General features: G+C 35.7%; 1 long non-coding RNA gene across 1 annotated transcript; it reads right to left on the bottom strand.

Annotated features, from left to right (window-relative positions):
• Positions 1-5,778: 5,778 nt before the first annotated feature.
• Positions 5,779-18,337, bottom strand: LOC143248233 (uncharacterized). The gene is made up of 3 exons (XR_013026828.1): positions 17,999-18,337; positions 17,372-17,453; positions 5,779-6,886 (listed from the first exon to the last, which is right to left on the bottom strand). It is a non-coding gene; the product is annotated as an uncharacterized LOC143248233 (long non-coding RNA).
• Positions 18,338-18,736: the final 399 nt, after the last annotated feature.

Genomic DNA, 18,736 nt, shown 5'->3' with positions numbered 1-18,736 from the left:
GAAAACTTTCTAGTTAAAGTGCTTCTGATTTTCATTCTAGAATAAAATTTAAAATAGTTTTATAGCAACTGAATATTAAGTACCTTTTGTAAGTATCTTCAAGTGGACTCTAAGACACTGGGGTGACAATTTTTTATAATTATTTCATTTTTTCCCTTGCAACACAAAGTTGGAGATGAAAATATGTACTGCATGATAGTTGTTTTTTTTAATTAGTAATCATTAGATTATGGAAACAATACTACACTTACTGTTTTGATATAGCATGTGAAATTACTAAATTATCAAGCCATCCCATAAGTAATCTCAATTGTAACCCTAAGAATTGAAAGAAAACATACCTCAAATAGCAACTCTAATCAATTGTCTATCTTCCATCACTTTTAATAAGTCTGCCAATGTCTCTAGATTTTCAACACCATGCTTCTCAAAATTGCTGGAAGTAAACTGTTTTCATTCAAATGATGTTACAAGCTTCTGAAAAGATGGTAACCTGAAGAATCGGGGAGATGGTTAGTTTCTCCCAGCCAAGCACTCAACAGTGTGTCCAGTGTGAGCTGTCACCAGTTCTAAACTTATTGAACCATCTTTGACACTTCCTCACATTCTAATGTCACTGCTGTACACCACTTCAATGCTTTGCATAGTTTCGGTGCCACTTTTCCCTTTTATGAACTCTTAAGCATTGTTTTATGTGTTCCTCTGACACCTGCATGATAATTGGGGCTTCTAAAACAAAAACTAATAAAGAAACTTGTTCGTGATGAAGAGAAACCTACTTGAAGTAAAGGTGCATGTCAGGATAGCTGGTATGGATATTAATACCTGCTAATGAAACAGGAAACAATGTATCGACCTAAAGATGACCTAAGAAGCTCAAAACGTTTTTTGCATTAAGTGTTTAATACCCATACCAGCCCTCCTGAGATAGTATTAAGTGCAAACCAAAATGTATCAGTTATCACATATAACTTATGACTTTGATAATAACTTTATTTAGCCAAGAAATATGCATTTAAACTTACCGTATCCCAAAAAACATTACATATGGGATGACCTGAAACTTTCAAAAAGATGCAGCTATTTTTTAGACTACGTCTCATGAGAAACTAACGTTTAGAAATAGTTGCAAACAATAGTTAAGATATATTTTGACTAAATCTATGTTTGAAAAGATCATATCAATCACAATTACTAAAGAACTGACTGGTTTCAGTCGTTGTGGATATTAGATTTAAGGATCACAAGTTTATTAATTACTTTCATATAACTACACACTAATTACCATCTAGTTTTCTTCATTCTGCTTGCTAATCAGTTGTAACACTTAGGCAAGTCCCAAGAATGTTTCTGTGATGGTAGTGGTTTGATCTCTAGTTTCCTTGATGGAGGTTTGTGTGGTGTGCACCCTAGGTGACTGAATAATATGCCATTATGTATAAAAATGATATACAATTGAATCCTGACTGCCCCACCACCACCACATTGTTGTTCTAGGAACTTCCCTGAATATGGTAACTGATTCAGCAGTCAAAATGTGAGATAACTAGTTAATTGGTTGATTAATGAATGGATGTTAAACTAATAAACTTGACCTATATAGATTTGTGCCTATATGGGTATTCTGTGGGATTTTTCATTGTGACATTATAGTAATTTAGTTGATGGTTATCATTAGATCGTTGCTTTTTCTTCAATAATAAATATCTGTAATATTTTGGCTATAGAGGGCAGTAAAGCATCGGTAGTGCATGGTAATTAGTCGTATGATTTCCGATTTGATTTTAACCGACAGAGAAGGGTGGTAGGATTTAGTATGTATTGACCAATGAGAAAGTATATATCAGTTGGGTATCTTGGGGTGTTGCCAGACCTGTTTCTTACTACATAAACTCCCCAGCTAATTATGTTAACAGAGACTTCAGAATCGAGCGTCCAAGTTTTTAATTTAAACATCAGTTTACGGTACAGTTCACTATTTTTATGTTTTAAGTTGTGAAATTGATCTAAAAAATTCAGACTTATTTAGAGAAAGGTAGAACTGTGAAAGAGCTTCAAAAGTGAAATTTAAACATTTTCATATGTACTTTGACATTGGTACTAAAGATTGCAGGAAAACAAACCTTAAACCAAAATAAATTAATTTCTGTGTGGTCTTCACCAGTGGGAGACTAAAGAGCCTAAAATATACATATCGACATTTTTGTATAAATACTTTTCAGTACGTATTTCATGAAAGAACCAGAACACACAAGCTGTAGCTCACTACTATCACACAGAACCCGAACTAGTTTTGACTGCTACAAATATAAGTTAACTTTTCTGCTAACAGCAGTAATCTCGATCATTTGCATATCGTGTTTGGTTTCGGTTTCGTTTGCTCCTTGTTTATAATAGTCTTTTGCTAACAATAGGTTGAGAACGTAGTTTCGCTGTTGGTTTCATATTCAGCAAAGTGCCAACAAGTGAGATTAACGTATAAATTATAGACGCCGTTTACTGATAAATGTATACACTTGTTGGATAAAAGATTTATGGTACTAATACAGGTTTTTAGACCATGTTCAAGAAAATTTAAATATATAGGACTCCACTGATTTTAGTGATAGAATTAAATAAATAATCGTTCACTGCTGATTACCACTTTTGAATTAGCTGAGAACTTTTTTGTAGAAGGCGCTATCTACGTTTGTAACAGTTCTGTTGAAGAAAGTAGATCGGTAAACTTGCCTACATAATATTAATTGTGAAGTTATATGCAGTGTAGGATGGTGTAACGTAACTTTATCTGTAGTGACCTGTGTTACGTACTGTAATAGTTACGTAACATAAAATATTTAATTAATTATGGTTAACTTTTTCTACTATTACTTTAGACTCTAGGCGCGTGACGTCGTGTATATATTACTGGCAAGCTTAAACTAAAACATCGAGATATTGGACGTAGCAGAGACAATCTAGTAGTCACAATGTAACTAACTGCTTGTATTGTAATTTGGCATCAAATATTTAAAATTATAATCAATTGTGTGGTACTTAGTTGTACAAATAACCATACAAGAATCTGGAGTTATCGTTTTGTAGGTTTCCAAATGATCCAGTGTGTGAAGTTAAATGTGACAGTAGAACGCGCAGACCCAAACATTGATAAAGCTTTGGAACTACGGGGTTGCCTGTAAGTCCCTACCCATTCTCATTGTGTCTAAACAACGTTATAATACTAATGATGACTTGAAGGCGGCAGTTGGAACAATAACTCCTTCTATGTTGAGAAACATGTCTCACAGAACATGGCGTCGCATAATATTTTGCAGCGAGAATGAGGGACAACACACAGATACACTGGATACAAAAGATATATGGATGGGTAGGGACTTACGGGCTACCCTGTACTGTTGTACTATAGACTAAATATTCCCACTTTATATGTGGTAAGTACAACTTGTATATACAACGTACCTTGCCACATTTTTCTGGGACAGGTTTTGACAAAATCTCTAGCTTGAAATATTTGATACTACCCGTAAATCTAAATACTATGATATAGGCTCATCCAAGTAACGGTAAAGCTTAGTGGGTGATAGTTTTATGGAAAATGTGGCTTGTCGAGACAGGTGGTCTTAAAATAAAGGGTTTATTTATGTAAAATATATTGTAATGTGTAGTGAAAAAAGTTATTACAAGACAGGAGGACGTAAAATGTAATATAATGTGAAATAGTGTATCGATATTTTGAAATTTGCCATTGATAGAACATAAACAATGGACCTTGTCAATAAAAACGACTTCGATTTACCCTCGAGTAAGCTGGGTAGTTGAACGTCTTATAGTACTTTCCACAGTCTGACATAATGTATCCAGTGGCCTACACAACCACAAAATACTTGTAACCATAAAGACTTTTATAGGTCCTGATGCATTTCGATACAAAGTGACGTTGTCAGGACTAAATAATTTACGATGTCTATAGTCTCAACCTGTGGGACTTTAACGTTTTTGGTAGGCCTAACTCAAGTCCTTTTGCGATGCCGACTAATGTCACATCTAGCACTATTGTCATTGCTGACGAGATACGATATTTCGTGTCAAGACCAACATTTTTACATTTTGTTACATATTTTGACTTAAGTATTTTGTGTAATTTGGAAGTAAATTCGTGGAAAAAAACAACAGAGATCTGTATAATTATGTCGCAAAGGCCATGTTTACACGAATGGTTACATCCAGTATGGCCGCAAACTGTTTCCCTGTTATTTTGGTCGCATGTCTATACAACCAATATAATTATTTTGGCGAATTTGTATTATTACGTCATATGATGGGAGAAAACTGTGGGTGACAGAAAATCAATCGGCTGTTTTAAAACCGAATGATCTTTTAACACAGTTTGTTTTTTTAAATAAAACTCTTATAACTGAAAGTTCACAATTACTCTGTATTTGCAACGTTGGCTGAACGGTCAGGTCGGAGACTCCATAATTAAGTATATTTTTTTTATCTAATTAAGAACTGCTGACAACTTGTAGCACTCGTTGTCTTTAGCGCTATTCGTGACCAAATAACAGAATTGATTGTCACGGATGTAATTCCCTCACATTTGATTGCGTTTATCAATGTTGGATGTGTAGATCATCAGTCCGGAACAATAACCAGTAGGTCACTATTTGTAATGCAAGCTATTACTCGGTATGGTAATATTCTGGTCTGAAAACCAATTTTAGTCACAAGTAAGACAAGATTAGTAAAATTTCATTGGAAACTACAGAAGTCTGGGCTTGGGAATACGTCATTGTTCCTACAAAGGAAGGGCACCTCCTTTTCAAGGACTATACACAAGGACTCGGTCATTTTGGTGAGTGTAGTGATGTTTGGGAAACAAGAAAGATTATACACGGTAAACTATATTACAAAACATCAACTACATTTTCTTTGTCCAATTTTACGTCAAAACTAATTAGATCACAAATTGTCCGAGTGTAGTTTTTATATGGACATTGAATTAGATGTTTAGAGTACGCTTATTCGCATTACGTGTAGCTCTAAACATCAACTCTCGACTATGGTCATTCTTTAATGTCGTTACTAGATTTAAATAAAGTAATTTATTTTTTATAAGTTTTCGCAAATTTGTATAATTAATATCGATTAATGTTTGAATAGGAATAACCTCCTGGCTAATTCGTTTATTCTGTTACAACGTATTTATGGCATAGATCCAAAAGGGTTTTAATTTTTTCACATTTTCTGTAACAATTGATAAAAAAAATGTAATTTGTGAAAAATCAAACGTAATATTCTGTCTTTTTATGGCATGACGTATACTTGACTGTCTTTGTGATAATTTAACATGACAATTTTGAAACAGTCTGTAGCATAATTAACGTTCTTGCAGTGTGGTGAATCAGCGACTTGAGGACCTACAATGATTAAATTCGATTTCGATACCTGGAATGAAAACTTCTCGCAAAACAACGAGAGTAACGTGCGCTAGACGTTAATGATTTTGAAGTGTTGAATTACAACACCGCCAACGCTCGAGATACTCTTGTCAAACTGAATAATGGTAGTTGATTGCTTCTCTTATAACGCAACCATGGCTCTAAAGTTACGGAGAGAGATTTTTTATTTGTTACAAGATGCGAACCATATAATTCTAGCTTCACTGGGTGGTTCTCTTTCGCTGGTGAATGTAGAACAAAAAACCTATTGTGTACCACTGCGCTAAAAACAAAACAACAAAAGAAAAAAAACTGATATTAGGGTTAGTTAAATCTTTGCTGTGTCTGTACAGCGAGTTTATTCCATTACAAGAGTACAATACCAAGATACCAGCCAACCTCCAACTCGCAACCATCCGTTTGTTTATTTGTTTTTGAATTTCGCACAAAGCTACTCAAGGGCTGTCTGTGCTAGCCGTACCTAATTTAGCAGTGTAAGACTAGAGAGAAGGCAGCTAGTCATCACTACCCACCGCCAGCTCTTGGGCTACTCTTCGCAACCATCCGACTACCAGTCGAAAGCGAAAGTCACTGAGCTGAATAAAACCTCTGATAACGCAGCATAATTAGAGTAACGAATAACTGGTTCTCGTCAGAAATAGTAGATTGTCCACCCATAATAAAAATTGTAATTAAAACAGCGGCATAAACTTAAGTTCCTTTGCATTAGATAGATCTGTATAATGGTTCACAAGTGAATCATCCTTCTTAATAGAATTACACGAAAAAGAATGGTGCCTCAAATACGTAAGCTCCACTTCTTCTGTTTCAGTATTTTCCCTGGAAGTTATCTGATTTAGTGATTCAAAATAGTTCTGTCGATTTTGATAATGAAATCGGAAATTAATGTACAAATTTTGCGCAAAGATTTGATGCTGGTTTACTCAGCAAGTGGAATCTCTGAGAATGTCCTTCCGACAAAAATATATATATGTAAAGATCGAGAAATAAACATTCTTGTATCTGTTTATAATTGACAGAAAAGTTTCATAAGTTCAAACATGATGCACCTTTTCTGTAATCCTTCTGGTTCTGGAAAGTGGTGAAGAGATTTATTTACGTTCCACTCGAAAGTGGTGTGAATATGTTTTTGATCTTCTCTGAAGTGACATCTGCGCAGCGTCGAGTTGATGTTGGCTGTCCTGTCGGTCCTTCTGAAGTTGAATTGGTATTACGTATTGGAAGATCGATGAATGATAGATATTTTGTAGAAATAACAGGTTTTGTGTAGGCACTGAACAGGTGAGAATTGAGTAGGTCTAACGCTAGGTAGGTCCTACAAGTATTGCGAAACAGGCATTGCTTGGCTTTTAAAAAAAATACATTTATTAGGTCTGCTTCACGTGCATAATTGTTTCCATCTCTTCTTTCATGGCTCTACGGGAAATCTATATGTATAAAAAAAAAAGAACTATGTCTTTCATTTTGATGGTTGCATATCACAGTATTGTTTGTTTTTTTAATTTCGCGCAAAGCCACACGAGGGCTATCTGCGCTAGCGTCCCTAATTTAGCAGTGTAAGACTAGAGGGAAGGCAGTTAGTCCTCACCACCCACCGCCAACTCTTAGGTTATCCTTTTACCAACGAATAATGGGATTTACCGCACATTATAATGCCCTCACGGCTGAAAGGGCGAGCATATTTAGTGCGATGGGGATGCGAACTCGCGACCCTCAGATTACGAGTCGAACGCCTTAACCCATCTGGCCATGCCGTGCCTGCATTTCACACTAAGCCACTCTCCATGTCTTCAGTCCTATCTAAAACAATAACAATTTCAACCACGTGCTTTTTTTAGAGCCAACGCACGTGTCAGTGATGTCGAGAAAACCCACTTGTAGAGAAATATATATGCAAAAACGGCTCGTTTGGGTTGAGAATTATATATTCAAACATCTAACACCGCCCTCTACATTCCGACACTCAGTTACACAACCCCTTCCAAACATGTGGTCAGCTTCCGATCAGTTACCTCTTTCTTTCTTTGTGAACCTGACGATGACCGAAGAAGGTCGAAACGTTGTTCGCTCTTCTACGTAAAATATTTTCTCAACCCAAACGAGCCGTTTTTGCATATATACAACGCACATGTCGTTATGTGAACGCCACGTCACACTTTTCAGTTTTATTTCTTGGATAAACTTGGACAGAAGATCAAGTGAATTGGAATAAATAAATAAAATATGAGATAAGGGAACAGAAATTGTTAGGCTGTTTTTTTCTTAGTGCAAAGCGACGTAGTGAGCTGTTTACACTCTATTCCATGCGGGTAGGCGAATCCCGGATTTTCCGAAAACTTACCTACGGGAGACTTTTTTTACAGGGTTGTTGGGAAAAATGTAATTTCAGCTGTACAAGCTATATAGGCAGAATGTTTAAGGTTGTACATATACGTTATATACAATTTTATTGTTGTATTTTTTCATTTCGCTTCTGGTTTCGCATCAGTTACTTTTGTAGCCATTTGTTAAGGTAAGTCAACTGATTATTCTTATACAAAAATATCTGTCACACGACGTTCTTTCATTAAATGGAATTTTTAGTCTTTTTCACCAATCAAATATACATCCATTTCATTATACCTTTACCAATCAAATATACATCTATTTCCTCACAACTTTACCAATCAAATATACATCTATTTCCTTATAACGTTACCAATCAAATATACATCCACTTCCTCATAACTTTACCAATCAAATGTACTTCCGCTTCCTCATGACGTGGCCCCGCATGGCCAAGTGAGTAGGTTATGCTCGACTCGCAACATGTAGGTCGCGGATTACAATCCCTGCCCCATCAAACACGCCCTATCAGCCGTGGGTGCTTCATAATGTAACGATCAGTTTCACTGTTCGTTGGTAAAAGAGTAGCCCAAGAGTTGGCGGTGGGTGGTGATGATTAGCTGCCTTCCTTCTAGTCTTTTACTACTAAGGACGGCTAGCGAAGATATCCCTCGTGTAGCTTTGCGCGAAATTCAAAACAACCCAAACCGATCCTCATAACGTTTACCGAACAAGTATACTTCCGCACACTTTTTTGTTTTTGTTTCACACTAATACGCATGCACTTGTTTCGTTTTCTCATAAAACGACACAAAGCATTGAGACAAAAATATTTGTAGGTAAGATCAAGAGAATCACTTTTACTAATAATAGAATATACCTAAAATAGCCTTAAATGAAATATATATATAAAAAAAATTAGGGATTACTTGATACGATTAGCCAGGGTTCAGTATTTGGAAGAACACCAGTATTGGAGAAGGTTTGTTTTTTGAATTTCGTGCAAAGCTACACGAGGGCTATCTGCACTAGCCGTCCCTAATTTAGCAGTGTAAGACTAGAGGGAAGGCAGCTAGTCCTCACCACCCACCGCCAATTCTTGGGCTACTCTTTTACCAACGAATAGTGAGATTGACCGTAACGTTATAACGCCCCCATGGCTGAAAGGGAGAGCATGTTTGGTACGACGGGGATCCGAACTCGCGATCCTCAGATTACGAGTCGAACACCTTAACCCACCTGGCCATTAGAGAAGGAACGTTGACTACAGTTTCGAATTTTTGACGTACATCTACATGAAATGTGGCCAACTCTAAGACAAACAATAATAATAATCATAACCAGATGTGTTACTAACGTATTCGTGGTCAAGGTTTGTCTGGGAATTGCTAACATCAGTATAACTCAGACATTTAAGACAGGTTAAGTTATAGTGGAAGCTGATCCCAATCTGTAGCATATAAAAGACGTTTGCTCTTCGTAAAATTTTCATAACCATGTGACCTCTGAAATACATTTCTACAGTGTTTTTTTTATTATTAATCAACTCTAACCCCAAGCGCTGTGCTATTAAGTCAACAATGTTGGCTACAAGAAACTGTTGATAACTCCGACGTAAAAAAACACAAAATCATGTTAAATGACGATCACTAAGAGGTCGTAGCATGTGCACTTTGACCTTCCACCCCAACCATAAAAGTAGGGTTAAACAGCCTGGTAATGTTGTAGATATTTCCTGTTTGTTTTTGCCCTCCAGCCGCCCTGATACGAAGAAACGTTTCTACATTGTCTGTTGGAGATCGTCAACTTGTCTGGTTTTGACTCTCGATAAAACAACTGTCACAGAAGTTGTAAACCTGTTGCAGTTTAAGTAAATGTCAAGGTCAGGGACATTTTGAAGTCCAGGCATACCTACCCCTACTTGAAAACTGATGTCTGTAGAGAGAGGACAACCAATCGGCAGTACTTTCTACCTGTGTGTAACTACTCTTTATCGAACAGAGGGATTTATCATGATAGTTAATACGTCAGTCCTACCTGAAATATTTGTTTTTGTTTGTTTTTCTTATAGCAAATCCACATCGGGCCATCTGCTCAGCCCACCGAGGGGAATCGAACCCCTGATTTTAGCGTTGTAAATCCGGAGACATACCGCTGTACTAGCGGGGGGCTACCTGAAATAAAACTTTGGATTGTGGCCATCGTCTTATTACGGGCGAATCCGGAACCTCCAGATTGACACACCGACGAAAAAAAAACAAAAAAAACTCGTAATCTGAGGGTCGCGATTTCGAATGCCCGTTTCACCAAACGTGCTCGCCCTTTCAGCCGTGGGGACGTTATAATGTAACTGTCAATCCCACTATTCGTTGGTAAAAGAGTAGCCCAAGAGTTGGCGGTGGGTGGTGATGACTAGCTGCCTTCCTTCTAGTCTTACACTCCTAAGTTAGGGACGGCTAGCGCAGATAGCCCTTGAGTAGATTTGCGCGAAATACAAAACAAAGCTAAGCTGTACACAAGGGTTACCTATAGAAAGGTTTCCATAATTTTAAACTGGTAGACTTGTCTGTCTGAAGAGTTAGTCTGGACGTTTATACTATAGCACACCTATACGTTTTCTCTTGAGGTTATGAAGCGCCAATCATAAACTCTCAAACTACAAAGCAAAGCACCCTAATTACTGAGCCACAGCCGATCCGTCAGCAGTATACCAATAGATCTTTTCATTGTATTAGATATATTCAGGTTGAAGAGAAACAAAAGTTTCTGAGCATCCCAGGTTGTTTTTCCGGCCCCTCAGGATTAGGATTAGATATATTAGTAGTAATATATTGATACCTAGTAGAGTGAAACCCTGATCGCGGGTACTAACTGGCTGCCAGAGACGGAGGGGAAGGGTAGAGACGTCCATAAAGTGTCACCAGAAGGGGCGTTGATATGAACAGAACGCATATAATTTAAAAGCGAACCACCAGAGGGTGATCAACTTTATAGTAACAATGAAACATTTAAAATTAATATTTTATATGATTTGCATAGCACTGTGTTTACAATTTCCAATACTGAAAAGGTTTTATCACGATAACAGTTTTGATTTATAAGCAAGCTATTAAACCTCGTATTTAATCTGATCAACTTTATGTTTTCGCTCGTGTATGTAATTGTGTATGTTTTACAAAGGAGGACAGTGTTTCTGTGGGAAGAGTTTGTAAAAAGCAATAAATGAGTTTTTCATAGGATTGTGTTACTATAGTGGGATTATGCTAATAAGGAAAACGTTGCCACAGTTCATAGGACTGTTGATTAATTAATCGTATTTTACTATATTTTCACAACACTTTTTCTTACACGTATCTCCCCTGAAAAGGAGGAATCTTTCTTGAGGATAACATCATTAAATATCTTGCAATAATTTTAACATACAGTCTTACTATTTCACTTTATACATACGTTTCCCTAGTTTGGCTTTATAGATTAAATATATTCTTCTACCCGTATAATTACAAGCAAGAAAAATAATTTTGTAAATGTAAAATGATGTAAAGATGGTATTGCCAAAAAGAATAAAAATAGGAATATAGGGGTAATGCAGCTATACGTAATAGATCAACCCTACGTGGTTTTCAACGTTAAAGTTTAATGTTACGCTATAAAAGGTACCAGTATAAAATCTTTAATAGATCGGCAAATTCGACCGATTTCGTAGCCAGTCTGTAATTATCTGTAATAATCAAGACATGTTTTGACTTAACTTGGTTTTCCTCGTACGTAAGTCCAAGTCTCTTAATTACACTACGTTGATGCCTACCCTGACATAACCATGATATTATGATAAACAAACTGCATAGCAACAATCAGGAATATATAACTTTCAACTGCAGTGATATCAAAGTCAAGTATGCATTTCACAGTGTAACACCAAATTTTAATATTAAAGTAATGTAGGGACGATTCATCTATAGATGTATCATGCTCATCTTCATGTTTGCGTTCGCACTACCATTCCTACATTGCTTTACATTTACAGAATGTTTTTATTATTTGTTTTGTGACGTTTTATCTCCCTGACTGAAAGTTAATGTGTTCAACGAATGTGTGTAATAACATCCAATATTGTGTGTCGATTCTCTTTAATCCTTCACTTCCTACATTATGTAAGGGTTGTCTCACTAAAGACATTGGTTGTGTAGTATACAGAGCATTTAGTATTTCACGTGTTATAGTCATGCAATATTCATTTATTATTGACTTGGAATTCCCGTTTCACTCCCTTTTATGGTTAAACATAAATGATTTTGATGACAGATTTTTTTTTTAATACAGGGGTACATACTCTTCAGTAGGGATGTATTATTAAAGAGGGGTAGAAGTGATATAGGGAACATACTCTTCAGTAGGGATGTAGTATTAAAGAGGGGTAGAAGTGATATAGGGGCACATACTATTCAATAGGGATGTAGTATAAAAGATGGGTAGGAGTGATACAAAGGTACATACTATTCAATAGGGATGTAGTATAAAAGATGGGTAGGAGTGATACAAAGGTACATACTATTCAATTGGGATGTAGTATTAAAGAGGGGTAGGAGTGATACAAAGGTACATACTATTCAATAGGGATGTAGTATTAAAGAGGGGTAGAAGTGATACAGGGGTACATACTATTCAGTAGGGATGTAGTATTAAAGAGGGGTAGAAGTGATATAGGGGTACATACTCTTCAGTAGGGATGTATTATTAAAGAGGGGTAGAAGTGATACAGGGGCACATACTATTCAATAGGGATGTATTATTAAAGAGGGGTAGAAGTGATATAGGGGTACATACTCTTCAGTAGGGATGTAGTATTAAAGAGGGGTAGAAGTGATATAGGGGCACATACTATTCAATAGGGATGTAGTATAAAAGATGGGTAGGAGTGATACAAAGGCACATACTATTCAATAGGGATGTAGTATTAAAGAGGGGTAGAAGTGATATAGGGGCACATACTATTCAATAGGGATGTAGTATTAAAGAGGGGTAGAAGTGATACAGGGGCACATACTATTCAGTAGGGATGTAGTATTAAAGAGGGCAGAAGTGATATACGGGTGCATACTATCCAATAGGGATGTAGTATTAAAGAGGGCAGAAGTGATACAGGGGCACATACTATCCAGTAGGGATGTAGTATTAAAGAGGGCAGAAGTGATCACAGGGGCACACACTATTCAGTAGGGATGTAGTATTAAAGAGGGCAGAAGTGATACAGGGCACATACTATTCAATAGGGATATAGTATTAAAAGAGGGCAGAAGTGATACAGGGCACATACTATTCAATAGGGATGTAGTATTAAAGAGGGTAGAAGTGATACAGGGCACACATACTATCCAATAGGGATGTAGTAATAAAGAGGGCAGAAGTGATACACGGGGTACACACTATTCAGTAGGGATGTAGTATTAAAGAAAGTAGAAGTGATACAGGGGTACATACTATTCAATAGGGATATAGTATTAAAGAGGGGCAGAAGTGATACAGGGGCACATACTATTCAATAGGGATGTAGTATTAAAGAGGGCAGAAGTGATACAGGGCACACATACTATTCAGTAGGGATGTAGTATTAAAGAGGGTAGAAGTGATACGGGCACACATACTATTCAGTAGGGATGTAGTATTAAAGAGGGTAGAAGTGATACAGGGGTACATACTATTCAATAGGGATATAGTATTAAAGAGGGGTAGAAGTGATATAGGGGTACATACTATTCAATAGGGATGTAGTATTAAAGAGGGGTAGAAGTGATACAGGGGCACATACTATTCAATAGGGATGTAGTATTAAAGAGGGGTAGAAGTGATACAGGGGTACATACTATTCAGTAGGGATGTAGTATTAAAGAGGGGTAGAAGTGATACAGGGGTACATACTATTCAGTAGGGATCTAGTATTAAAGAGGGGTAGAAGTGATATAGGGGTACATACTATTCAATAGGGATATAGTATTAAAGAGGGGTAGAAGTGATATAGGGGCACATACTATTAAATAGGGATGTATTATTAAAGAGGGGTAGAAGTGATACAGGGGTACATACTATTCAGTAGGGATCTAGTATTAAAGAGGGGTAGAAGTGACTTTGTACGTAAAATGTGAGATGCATTCCATTAAATTTGAAAATATTAGAGATTATAACAAGTAAAAGTAAATTAAATCCTTCTAGGTTTCTCTTAAAGGATACAAAGGGAAAAACTCTTAGGGGAATTTGTCACACACAACCAAATAATACTGATGAGAAACTACAATGAGATTATGATTTCATCTGTTAATGAAGTCATAATTATGGGTGATTTTAATTTCACACATACAGATTGGGAAATGCTAGAGTCAAACCATGAGGTTGAAAGGTTTTTGGAAACTGTTCATGGTGACTTTCTTCATCAACTAGTCAAGGAACCAACTAGAAACAATGCTGTGTTAAATTTATTGTTAATTTCAGAAATAGAAATGATATTAGAAATAATGATATTTTGGTTGTAAGTTACAAAAAAAAAGCGAATTTTGAAGAGATGCTACAAGAATTATCTGTTGTGAATTGGGCAGCTGAGTTATTTGGAGACAGTGATCAGATGTGGAAAGTTTTTATATATTCAAGGTAAACTTATTCTCTATGGAAAGAACGGGTAGCTATCTACAAGCAAAACAAGTAAAGCATCATAAATTAAATATATTTACATTGACTTGTATGACAGGAGACTAGAAGATTGTAGAATATTAGGAAACTTGGTGAAACAGAATATTGGGATACCAAAAAGGATTCATGAGTAAGAATATCTTTAAATACATTAAGGGTAAACAAAATATTAGAATGGAAATAGGATCCTTGAGGGATAATAAAGGAAGGCTAGTATCTAATCATTATGAGAATGTGGGGCTATTAAACTTGGCTTTTTCTTTGGTTTTTATAAACAAAGACTTAAGCAGTATTCCACTTCTTGAACAGTTGATACATAGATGTGAGTTCAAACAAGATGACTGCATACATTTTGAGTTGTTTAAATAAAAATTGGGAAGTTTAAATATTTTCCCAAGGGTTTCGTAGGAGGTTAAAGGTTGGATATGTGAACCACTTACTACTATTTTTGTCAGTCTTACATCAGTTATGGGAAAAGTTTTGGAAAGTGTTAAAAGATGCTTTGCAAAGTAATTTAATAAAGTTTAAAATTTTAATGGATAGTCAACATGGTTTTACTAAGAGAAAATTTCATCTCATAAATCTTTTGACCTTCTTTGAAAAGATTAGTGCTTATGTAGTTAAGGGTAAGAGTGTAGATTTGGTACATTTTGATTTTAGAAAGGAATTGCCTAGGTGGCACATGAAAGGTTTGTCAAAAATATCTATATAGGTGTTGGGAATAAGTTAGCAAATTACATAGAAGAGTGACTGGATAGAAGTTCAGTCAAACTGGATTAATGTCACAAGTGGAGTACCTCAGGGTTCAGTCTTAGGACCTTTGTTCTTTTTTATTTATATCAGTGGCATAGAGAAAGAAATAGTGAATGAATTCATTAAATTTACAGATTATATTAAGGTTGTGGGTGTTGCTGGCTGTGAAGAGGATGCTGCTGATTTACAAAAGGATTTAGGTCATTTATTGAATTGGGAAAATAAATGGCAGATGGGTTTTAATTACAATAAATGTAAAATAATGGTTGTGCATTATCATAATTTGAATTATAAGTGTAATTTGGATGGGAATAACCCTAACAGTGTCATGAAAGAAAGGAATCTTGATGTAATAGTTGATCAGTTTCAAAGGCCATCCAAGCAATGTGTTGTTGCTAGTGGCAGGGCAAATAGGATTTTAGGTTGTATCTACATAAATATTGAAAACAAGTCTAAAGAGGTTATAATTTCATTATACAGGTCACTGGTTGGGCCACATTTGGAATATTGGGCTTCTTACCTTTGGAAAGACATAGAATTGTTAGAAATGGTTCAGAGAAAGGTTACTAGAATTGTGCCTGGGATGAAGTGGTTGCCATATGAGGAGAGGCTGAATTTTCTCAAATTGTTTTGTCTTGAAAAAAGAAGAATTAGAGAGAATCTGATTGATGTGTTTAAGATTGTAAATGGAATTGATAGTGTTGATGTATCATATTTTTCATTCTTGACAGTAAGAATAGTAGAACCAGGGGGCACAGGTTTAAAATATGACAGAGTATGAGTCATCTTCAGATAAGACAGTTTTATTTTTCTAATAGGGTGTGTGACTTTTGGAATGAGTTGCCTTCATGTGTTGTAGAGGCAGTAAATTTAAATGAGTTTAAGAACAAATCTTAATAGTATGTGAATGTTTTGAATATAATTTAGTTTAGAATGTGGAAAAGCCTAGATGGATTAATAGGCTCTTTGTTGTCCCAAAACTATGTCATATATTAAGATGAACAGTTTGATGGATCTGGTCACTTTCTGGTTTGGTATCTTAGCTATGGGGTTCTTGGCTTGCTTTTGGGTAGAGAGACAAATGAAAGTGAGTAACAATCGTGATTTGTCATTGTTGATTTTTAGTGTGTATGTTTGTGTCGTGCCTATTGATACTGTGGCCATGCCTAGAGTCTACAGACTTTATGACGGTTTTTACTGTATGTAACAATAAACAAGTTGTTGACAAAATAGTTCATTTTGCATACGTTTATAGTTTTCATTTACGTGTCATATATGCTTTATAAAGGCTGACGTAGCTTCTGTGGGTAGATAGTGTTGTGGTTAAAACGTTTTACAATCTGTATGGTACGTGTTTTAGAAAGGCGGATGGTGTAATTATGCTGCTATATTTACGTACTATTGCATGCAGAGTTTACTTGTTTCAACCTGTGTTCATAGTTTTCATTTATATATTTGAATTGCACGTGTTGTTTCTTTGAACGCAAATGGTATTATTTGGCAAATTGTGTTACTATGGTTAGTGCTGTTACGGTGGATGGTGGTTCTATAAATGGATACCTTAGCAAAATGATGAGGTCATTGTAGGTTGTCTTAACATCTAATTACATCATCGCCATTGTAGTCTAGAGCTAATTATATGTTCATAAAGTTATAAGTAAAATGATTACTTTAACGAGACAACTGTTATAATATTGTTACAAATGTTAGTATTTATGACACATACTATCTTTTATTTGAATGAGGCAAATATTATAGCATAATCAATAATTTACTTTGCATAGTTTTACAATTATATTGTGAGAGGATTGTATTATATATAATGTTTTTATAAGAATGTTTCTATAAATTCTGAACGAGACAGTTACTCCAGGTAGTTGGTTTTTAAGCCTAGATTTAGTATACATTTAACATACTAATCATAGTTTTCTGTATTTAACTTGCATAACACAGTTTTTGTATTTCGTGCTGCAAAACATGTATTGCTAATTAATTTCTATAATTAATATATTGTATAGCATATATTCGTTATGCAAAGGACAGTGATTAAATCTTTAAATAATATACAATAATTTGATGTTTAGCTTTAAAAGTTGATTTCTTCCACTAAACCTTAAGTGATCTATGTTTAACTAGTTCCTTACTGTTCTTACCTTTCTTTAGATATTTTCACAAATCTTTGTCTATAGTTTGTCAACGATGCCTTTCGTTCAGTACCAGAGATCTTTGGGTTAGCTGAGAAAGAAACAGCAACACATAGAGTTAAATACTTTAATAAATGATCTAAATAGTGTTTTGACCGAGACTTTGTGACATTACGTTATGAGAAAACAAAACAAAAAACAATGACTGGAAATAAGTTAAATCTAAATCAGTTTTAGAAAAGCGAAGACGCGTCAGAATAGATTTGTTTTGTAGAAAGTGTGTGTGTGTGCTTTCTCATAGCAAAACCATATCGGGCTAACTGCTGAGTCCACCGAAGGGAATCTAACCCCTGATTTTAGCGTTGTAAAAGCTGTACCATCAGGGGACTTGTAGACAAGAGTACCCATATCTACAACTGAATATTTTTATTCAATAGAAATTTATCTATTGCATTACTGTTTGATTAGAACAGTGCAAACTGTAGCAGAAATAGAACCTAAATAATTTTGTATTCTACATGTGTTAAAAGAGAGAATATATACATATAATGAAGAGAAAAAACCCATTAAAAGTTCATATTCTGAAATAATTTCAAATTATGTCATAAACTAGTAATGAATGATACTGATTCTCACTCTCATAACTTGTGTTCTACACAGCCTGATGGCTAGGGTGTTCAACTCGTAACCTGCAGATTATGGGATCGAATCTCATCACTTAAAATACCTGGCTTTTCAGCCGTGGAGGCATTATAATGTGACAGTTGGTCCTACTAGTTGTTGGTAAAGGATAGCCCAGTAGAAGACGGCAGGTGGCGTTGACTAGCTGTCGTCCCTATAGTCTAACTTCTAAGTTAGGAAAGACTAAACCAGCAAGCTCTCGAGGAGCTTCGCGCGAAAATCAAGTTGGCAAACAAACAAGTTTCGTAAAGTTTAACAGAAACGGCTCATTACCTTAACAAGCAATAATCAAATATGAAATATGAACAGTGGTCTGTTTTTCATGAATATGTATGCTGATTTACTTTACTGTGTCAAAACACCGTTGTCTGATGTGGGTGGAATATTAGGAAAAGTTATACACCGGTATCTAACTCTGTGAACATAGCCAGGTGTTGTTACTCCATCAGCGTAGGGTAAATCGGGTAAAAGTTTCAGGTCGACTGTTGACTGATTAGAATTAGGTTACAAACAAGACGTTCGTCTTTACCATGTCTGTTTCAACATAACAATGTCATCGGGTCTCTGCTTAGAACTGCTGTAAAGAAATGATCATTTTAACTCAGCTTTCTGTGTTTTCATGCGCTTTTATAAAAACAGAAATAACATTATAAGGACCTTTAAGACCTTCAGATGAGGCGGTTTGATCTTTCA

The sequence above is a fragment of the Tachypleus tridentatus genome, chromosome 4 (assembly GCF_004210375.1).
Source record: "Tachypleus tridentatus isolate NWPU-2018 chromosome 4, ASM421037v1, whole genome shotgun sequence".
Classification (NCBI taxonomy): domain Eukaryota; kingdom Metazoa; phylum Arthropoda; class Merostomata; order Xiphosura; family Limulidae; genus Tachypleus; species Tachypleus tridentatus.
Note: the sequence above shows the minus strand (reverse complement) of the source record. Positions and strands in the feature narration are given on the sequence as shown.